Raw genomic sequence first — 8,775 nt, 5'->3', positions numbered from 1 at the left:
AATGTTGTCAGTTCTCTGCCTAAGCCTTCAGTGTAGAAAAAAAAAAAAAAACGGGCAGAAAATAGATGGTCGGGCAAAGGCTGTTGTTTCTCTGGTGTTCTCAGAAGGCAGTTTGCTGCTCTTGGCTTTGCCTTGCTGCTGGTTCTGAACTGAGGCTGGCAAGCAGACAAACAGCACATGACACACACACTCACAATCACACGTATACACTCACAGACACACACACACACTCACAGAGACACACACTCTCACACACATTCACAGACACCACACTCACACACACAGACACACACACACATTCACAGACACCACACACACACACACACACACACACACACACACACTCACTCACACATTCACAGACACCACACTCTCTCTCTCTCTCTCTCTCTCTCTCACATACACATGCGCACGCACACGCGTGCACACGTGCACACACGCTCCATGCTCAGCTCCACATGTTGCTATAGCTTTGCACTGGCGTACTGTTGGTCTGCTCTCCTCTCTCCCCTTTAAATGGAAAGCCCTCCAGGGGAGTTTTGTGTACTATAAACAAGATCTCTGTAGGATCAGATAATAGGGTCTGCGTGAATGCAATGCAAAGTGGGAAGGGAGCATCGAGCCAGCATGCTAATGCTGATGGGAAATTATTCAACAGAGACTCGTATTGACAGAGGCTCATAATAATAAAACGCCACTCTCAACTGCCATTTTCTCCAAAGATTTAAGCCAAAACTGACATAATTCTCAAGAAGTCATGTCTAGACACAGACCTTAATGTGTCTCTCCCACAAAATCTGAACTTGTTTGAATGCAGCATTGAGGTGAAGAATGGGGATATGATTAAGGCTGATTTTATTTGGGTAATCAAGGAAGGCCTCACTTGAAAAGGAGTCTCCTTAAAAATGAAAAATTGAGTGGCGGAGAGAGCTCAGAAGGACCTAAGTTCAAACCCCAGAGCCCATATAAATAAAACAAATGTGGCGGCACATTTTTATAATCCCAGCATTGAGGTAGCAGGGACAGGAAGAACCCTGGGGCTTACTGACCACCCAGCCAAGCCTACCAGGCAGCCCCAGACCACTGAGAGACTTTGTCTTATAAAACAAAGTGGCAGCTCCTGAGAAACAGCCAAGGTTGGCCTCTAAACTCCATATCCACTTCTCCACACATGGACATGGATGCACCCATATAAAAAAAGAAGACTGGACACTGCCTAGATATCAACTTAACAGCCACAGGAAGATGCTGTTCTCAGTGTCTACGGGATGATAGAACGAGGCTGCTGCATCATGAAATCCCATATATGTCACAATGTTGATTCTACGTGTTCTTTCCCTTATTAATCAGAGGTAGATGTGCGTGTGTGTGTGTGTGTGTGTGTGTGTGTGTGTGTGTGTGTGTGTGTGTGTGTATCTGAGGCTGATAAAACCCAAGCTCCACTGTCAGTGGGCTGGCTGAACCAGAAGGCCCATAGTTCCAGTTTGAGTCTGAAGACAGGAAGATAAAGAATGATATCTCAGCTCCACAGTGGATGGCTGAAGTTGTTCCTACATATTCACAACAGGGTCAACCTTTTATATTGTTAATTGGTTGGCCGATGTCAACCCATATCAGGAAGGACTTCAGTACAGCTATTGATACCTTCATAGACACAGGCAACGCTTTCACAAGTGCCTGAGAACAGACAAACTGATATATGGAATTAGCTATTGCACTTTCTGTTACACAGCCTTGCAAAGACTCTTCCATCAATCTATATGATGAGTGCCTATGATGTGCTAAATTTTAGACTAGGTATTAGAAACACCAAAAGCAGACAAACAAACAAGTGAACTCTACTCTGTCAAGAAACCATGAGACCAGAGCCCTGCACAACTGCCTCTCTATAAAACTAGTTAAAAATGGTTTTAAAAGCAAAAACAAAACAAAACTACTTTTATGTCTTTTTTTTTTCAAAAAGTGGTTCTAAATGCATTTTGAAAGTAAAGGATTCCAGAAGAGCTACAAAACTGGGTTAGGACAATGAGAACCTGTGGTACTTGAACTAACAGCCATTCTTTCTTCTCCCTTCCAAATGCAGTGAGATGAAAACTATACTCCAGGCAAGTAGAGTCAAGACACCATGCCCTCTTTCATAGTGCTCCCACTCACCAGTTATGGCAGTGGGTACCACTGCATAACTACTCTTCTACAACAAGATGCCTTGTGTCATGGATGGCAATGTTCGAGAAACCCTACTGGGGCAACCAAGGGATGAAGAAATGGCACACTGAAGAAGCCACACACCCAGAAGCTGGGACCAGGTGGGCCATGCTTACCCTCAGAGAGGGCACCTACTCTGCAGCCTGGAAACTCTGTGTGTTCCATAGGTACAGCATATGAAGGAGGGGTTAGCCCGTCTCTGTGGGAGGTCTCTGTCGGAGAGCAGTCACATCCAGGAGGTGGAAGCTGCAGGTGATAGTTTCTGAACTCACTGAGTTCAGTGGAAGGATGACCATTCATATAAACACCAATATTGGAAGCAGAGAAAGGGTTTGCTGTTTCTCTGATCCTCACCACCCTGGGAAGGCATTGTCGTTTCTATAGAATCTGGGGCATTAGGGTCCTTAACATGGCTGTACCTTTGTCAACAATACACATTCACTCAGGACTTCATCCACTCCCATGAAATACCTGATGAATGGCACTTAAAGAAGACAGAGTTTATTAAGGCCCACCATTTGAGGTTCAGTGATGGTGACAGAAGCCTGCAGCGGCTGCTCATATTGCATCCACAGTCATGCAGCAGAGAGAGCCTTTCTTTATACTCAGTTCCAAGAGCCCAAGCCAAACACCTTCTAAAGGAATTGATGTCATTAAGGAGCAACTGTGAAGCTCAAACCTAAGGACAGTAGCAAGAGGCTGGTGATAGAAGACATCAAGGAAGAGGTCATCAGGTTCATCTGCGGTAAAGATGCGATCACATGCTGGCTAACCTGCAGGAGAGAACCAGAGAGAGATAGTAATGGGTAAGCTTGGGATGTCTGCTGATGACTATAAAGCTTAACAAAGCTATGATTAAAGAAAGAAATAGCCAAAAAGAGCCATGCTACTCTGTTTTTTTAAAAAAATGCCATCTTAGAGCAACCTCTGATTACCCAAGGCTGCACCCCACAAAATAAGACACAGCAGCTTTTACTTTAGGGGGGGAAAATAAATATTACTAGAATGATGGACTGTCACTAGAAAAAATAGGCACAATTAAAAAACAAAATCTGGGAGCAATAAGACAATATCACAACTTCACTGGTAAGATATATTACCTAAAATATCCAGTTCAACAATAAAAAGTCATTAGACATAGAAAGAAATAGTAACTCGTGAACCATAGATTAGACAAATACATGAGCAACATAAAAATGCTTTAAGAGCAATGAATTGTTGGGTTTAAAAAAGACTTCAAATAGTCATCGTAAAAGAAATTAGAGAAGCACATAAATGCAAAAATCACATGGAATGTAGAATATTAGTAAGAGATGGAAAATATTAAGAGTCAAATAAAAAATGTGGACCTGAAAAAAATGACCCAACATCTCGCAAATGTGTTGAAAACCATTTTCTGTACACTCAGGGAAATTGATGGGCTCCAAGTAGCACAAATGCCATGCAATCCACAAACACAAGTTACACTGAAAATGCTGAAAGCCAATTGTGGATGGACTCCCCAAAGCCACAAGAGCAAAATGGGTTAATTTTTTTTATAAAGAAACCCCAAGCCGGGTGTTGGTGGCGCACACCTTTAATCCCAGCACTCTGGAGGCAATGGCAGGCAGATCTATGTGAGGTCGAGGCCAGCCTGGTCTCCAGAGCGAGTGCCAGGATAGGCTCCAAAGCTACACAGAGAAACCCTGTCTCAAAAAAACCAAAAAGAAAAAGAAAAGAAAAAAAAAGAAACCTCAATGAGATCAATGGATGATCCAGTGAGATGCATGAGAGAGCCAAAATGTCCTAAAGAAAAGTTTGTTGATGGGTGTGGGGGTGCACATCTGTATTCCCAAGAGATAGAAAGCCAAGGATGGAAACTCAGAGTTCAAGGCCAATCCAGGTGCACAGGAAGGCTCTGTCTCAAAATACACGCATATATACATAAATATGTGTGTGAGAGAGAATAAAAAATTCTATAACCAGCAAAATTCTCATTCCAAAAATTAAATGGGAAGCAAAGGAATCCTGAAATGAATAAACATGGAAATAGCCTTTCCAGGGGACAAAATAGTAAGAACAGTTAAGTGTTCACTTGGTGAAAGTACTAAAGAAATTGCTGCAGGTTAAAAACAGGTGACCCCAGAAAATAACTCAAGTTCTTACCAATAAACAAAAAACCTCAGTAAAGGCAACAGGGTATTTGTAAAAACAAACACAATAATTGCAAAGGTCTCCTTTCTTTTCTCCCCTGATTTAAAAGCAATTGCATATAACAGTATATAATGCTTTGTTGGACCTTCAACTTACTGGAATGTATTAGCTTTGCCAATAAGAGCAAAAAAAGATGTGGGTGGGAACAAAACTACATTGGGCTAAGGAAATGATGCCAGATGGTAACTTGAATCCACAGGAACAAATGAAAAGAATCAGAAATTATAAATAAGAAGTTTAATATTGAAGAGGCTACAGCTATGTAATTTTTTATCTTTTAGTTTCTTAACTTCTTTAAAAGATATAAAACTATGCAAAGCAATCATTTTAACAATGTGTGTCTCACTCTTCAGCATTTATGGACGCAACATGTACAATAGTAATACATAAAAGTGAGGAAAGGGAATAGAATTATATAGGCATCGTATCTTTATAGCCTAGTTGGATTAAGTTAATATGAATCTCAAGCTGATTTTGGCAAGTGTAGGTTCAAACAGTAAGCCTTGAAGCAACCAGAAGGAACGAACTCAGAGTGGAAGAACTACTAGTGAGATTGAAATGTTATATTACAAAATATTTACTTAGAACAAAAGGCCCCAGCTAAAGAGAGTAGAGATGTGGAAAGTAGTATGAGAACTATAAAAAGTATAAAATAAAGGGACTTATGGGGACATTAATGTAATACAAATTAATTAAATAATCTTCTTAAAAACAGAGGTTGTTACAAAGGATAGAAACTACAAAATTTAACAGCATGTAGTTTACTGGAAGCATAATTTAAATTCAAAGAAAAATTAATTATAACTATATTTATAATTAATTATTAAGAGAAATGGATGAAATATAATAGTGTGAGACAAGATGAAGTTTAAAAAAAACCCTCTTACAAGACACAAAGAAAAACATTAGTAAAGGGGCCAATCTATTAGTAAGATGATGAACACATATGTACTTCGCAACAGAACCATCCAAATATAGGGAAATTATTAAGAAAAATTATCCCTGTTTCATTTTTGTTGCTGTGATAAAATACCCTAACAGTAGCAACTTTAGGGGAGAAAATTTTTATTCATCTTAACATCCAAGATACAGTCCATCTTTGTGAGAAAATCAAGGTAGGGAATTGAAGCAGCTAGTGGCAGCCACAGTCAAGAGCAGAGAAAGAATAAATGCAGGCATGTTTATTTATGCTCAGCCCCCTGTCTATACTTATATAGTCTGGGAAGCCCTGCCTAGGGAATGTTGCCACCCAAAATAGGCTGGGTCTTCCCACATCAATTAAAATTAGTAATAAAGACAATCCCCATAGACATACTCACCAGCCATCCTACTCTGTGTAACTCCATAATAGATTCCCTTTCTAGATGACTCTAGGGTATATCAACTTGATAATTAAAACTAACATGAAATATATAAAGAAGTGTACAATTCTGCTATGATAAGGGGCATTTCAATACCAGACCATTGGGTAGAACCCTATACATATCAATAAGGAAAATAAAAGGCTTGATCAACATTCTAATGTACATTCTGATCTAGTCATCAGAATATATGTTTTTCTCAAATGCACATTGATATTGGATGATATAGTCTATATTTACAGCCACAAAACAATCTCAGTAAACTTTAAAGGTTAAAATAATACAGTGTCAGTCACTTCAATTGCCACAGAATGAAAGTAGATGTCATTATCAGAAGGAAAAGTTCTGAAAAAAAGAAAATTAGAGAATGTCTGGAGGTAAACAAAATAGAAATGAAGACTATTAATAGCTTCCAGCCATAAAATCCTGTACTTAAAAGCTCTATACTTTCTCAGATCAACAACCTAACTTTCTACCTTAAGACCAAAAAGGAGAGAATAACAAGTTAAATCAAAAGTGACCAGAAACATTAAATAATAGGGATTAGGAAAAAATTGATGTAGTCTGATAGAAAAACTATAATGAAAATTGAAATTCTATAGTGAGTATGAATAAAAAGTGGAGTTGGGTCTTTGAAAAGAAAAGATACTTGACAAAGAAGAAGGATAAAAGACAAAATGAACAGAATCAGAAATGAAAGAGGAACCATGACTACTAATATAACAATAAAAATGTTATAAAACAATATTATGAACAATTATATAGTAAAATCTAATAATTTATGTCAAATAGAAAAATTCCAAAATGATACCATTGATATTCATATCTGCAGGTAAGAGGCAGAGAGAGAGCTAGACTTGCCTGGTGTGGGCTTTTGAAACTTAAGTGGAAAAAGACTGTGAAAGTACTTACAACAAGCAAAATGGTAACTCACAATGAAAATCTATCCCCAAAGAAGTCTACACCAAGAAATCTTCATGGGTTCGTTTTCCCAGTGTTTAATAATAGTCGACACCAATCCACTAGGTATGATTCCCCAAACTAAAAGAGAATCAACACTTCCCAATTTCCTATGAGATAAAATTACCAATGCCAGACAAAGATAGCACAAGGAAAGCCAACTGCATATAATATGTAAATGACTCAGGACTCAATAATCCTCACCCGAATTCTAGCAAACCAAATCCAACAGGATATAAAAAAAAAAATCTATACACCACAACCCAGTAGTATTTATACCAGAAGTACAAGATGAGTTATGTGGTGGTTTGAATGAGAATGGCTCCCATTAGGCTCATGCTTCCAAATTGTTGGACTGTTTAGGAAGGATTGGGAGGCATGACCTTGTTGGAGATGCTTCACTGGGGGTAAGCTTTGAGGTTTCAAAAGCCCACACCAGGCAAGACTAGCTCTCTCTCTGCCTCTTGTCTGCAGATATGAATATAATCTCTCAGTTACTGCTTCAGTGCCATGCACGTCTGCTGCTTTGCTCCCCACCATAATGGTCATAGACTAGCCCTCTGAAACTGGAACCAAGCCTAGAATTAAATGCTGTTTTTTTATAACGGGCCTTATTCATGGTTCCTCTTCGCAGCAATAGAACAGTAACTATGACAGGTTATATTACCCCAAACCAATGATGATAATGAAGTCAATGATAATGATTCAAAATAATAGAAAACTTAAATCACGTGCACATCAACAGATAAATCAAAAGCATTTGACAAAAACACAACACCTGATTATAACGTAAAAACCAATACAACATCATTTCTGGTCCATTGTTTAAGGAGCTTTGGTCATTACTCTCTTCTAAAACAACTAAAATCTGATCAAGTTGACTAAGCTGTTGCTTATTGGATGGCACAATATGTTCTCTGTAAGTCTAAAGCAAGTTTTATCCAGACCAAAAATTAAAACAAAATAACAAGCAAGCAAAACAGCACAACAACAAAAACAATCTTTCTGAACAAGAGCTATAGAGAAGGGCACTTAAAAAGTGGGATGACTGTGCACCTGTTTGCAGATACTGTCGTATAATTGTGCTGCTATTGTGGCTGAGTAGTGATTATTGATGACTGCTTCTAAGTGGCCTGTTGTTTGTTTGTGTTATATGAGCATAAATCAACAGACATTGCATTGGGTCTTAATGCCTGTTCCCTAGAACTTAAGTGAAATTTGAGTTTCCTATGAAAGCCTTAAAACCACGCTTTGGCAATATAAATGGGGTCATTACCTAGACTCTACAACAATTCTCTTTCTACCCATAGAATTAAAACTGTCAGGGATGACAAGTGGGAGTGTAGCCCACTAGACTCTTTCTACAGTGGGGATACATACTTCCTAGACCTCAATTGGAAGGAAATAGCTCTCCATTCTGCTGTAACTATTTCTGCAATTACCTGTGCCTGCCATCAGGCTGTGTGTGTGTTGAGAATAAAGACTCTGTCTTACACGACCTTACATCAGCCACATCTGTCCCTGTTGGCAGCAGAGCTGGGAAATGAAGGACTTAACAGACTATACCCACTGTCCTGTGCTGCTGGATACATGGTACATTTTGTTAAATGGATGTCTGATGTCAGAGCAGAAGTCTAAGACATATTCTACACTCCCTTCAGGGAAGTAAAAGTTGTCAGTGAGATCGAATTGCCAGGGAAATAAGAAAGCTGTAGGAGAGACTATACATATGTGCCTTACTTATTTAATCAACATTAAATATGTAAAAGAAATTCCAAGGGAAAAGAGGTAACTGGGGATGGAGTGATCAAAGAAAGGCCTGGAGTTCAGGTCATGGGAGATGCAGCTAAAACGTAGATAATGGGAGAAGGAGAAGGAGGAAGTGAGGGAATTCCCATGAGGAACGTTGGAAGATAGAATTCATGGAAACTCCCACCAGCCACCAGCAATGGAGGAGTGCCCCCCTTACTCCACACCCTCTCCAGCACAAGCTGTCATAAGAGTAAAAGACAACAACATCTTGAAATTTGCAGGCAAAAGAACATAACTAGAAAAG

At 39.1% G+C, this 8,775-nt stretch overlaps 1 long non-coding RNA gene across 7 annotated transcripts in view; it reads left to right on the top strand.

Annotated features, from left to right (window-relative positions):
• Positions 1-343: 343 nt before the first annotated feature.
• The window catches only part of LOC113835066, a 32,329-nt gene continuing 23,897 nt past the window's right edge, over positions 344-8,775 (top strand). For all 7 annotated transcript variants that reach the window (XR_003484236.2, XR_003484235.2, XR_004769406.1 and 4 more), the window contains exon 1: positions 344-3,011. This is a non-coding gene — a long non-coding RNA (uncharacterized LOC113835066). The remainder of the gene's footprint in view (positions 3,012-8,775) is intronic.

The sequence above is a fragment of the Cricetulus griseus genome, chromosome 3 (genome assembly GCF_003668045.3).
Source record: "Cricetulus griseus strain 17A/GY chromosome 3, alternate assembly CriGri-PICRH-1.0, whole genome shotgun sequence".
NCBI lineage: Eukaryota > Metazoa > Chordata > Mammalia > Rodentia > Cricetidae > Cricetulus > Cricetulus griseus.
The sequence above is the reverse complement of the archived record's forward strand: the minus strand, read 5'-3'. Positions and strand labels throughout refer to the sequence as shown.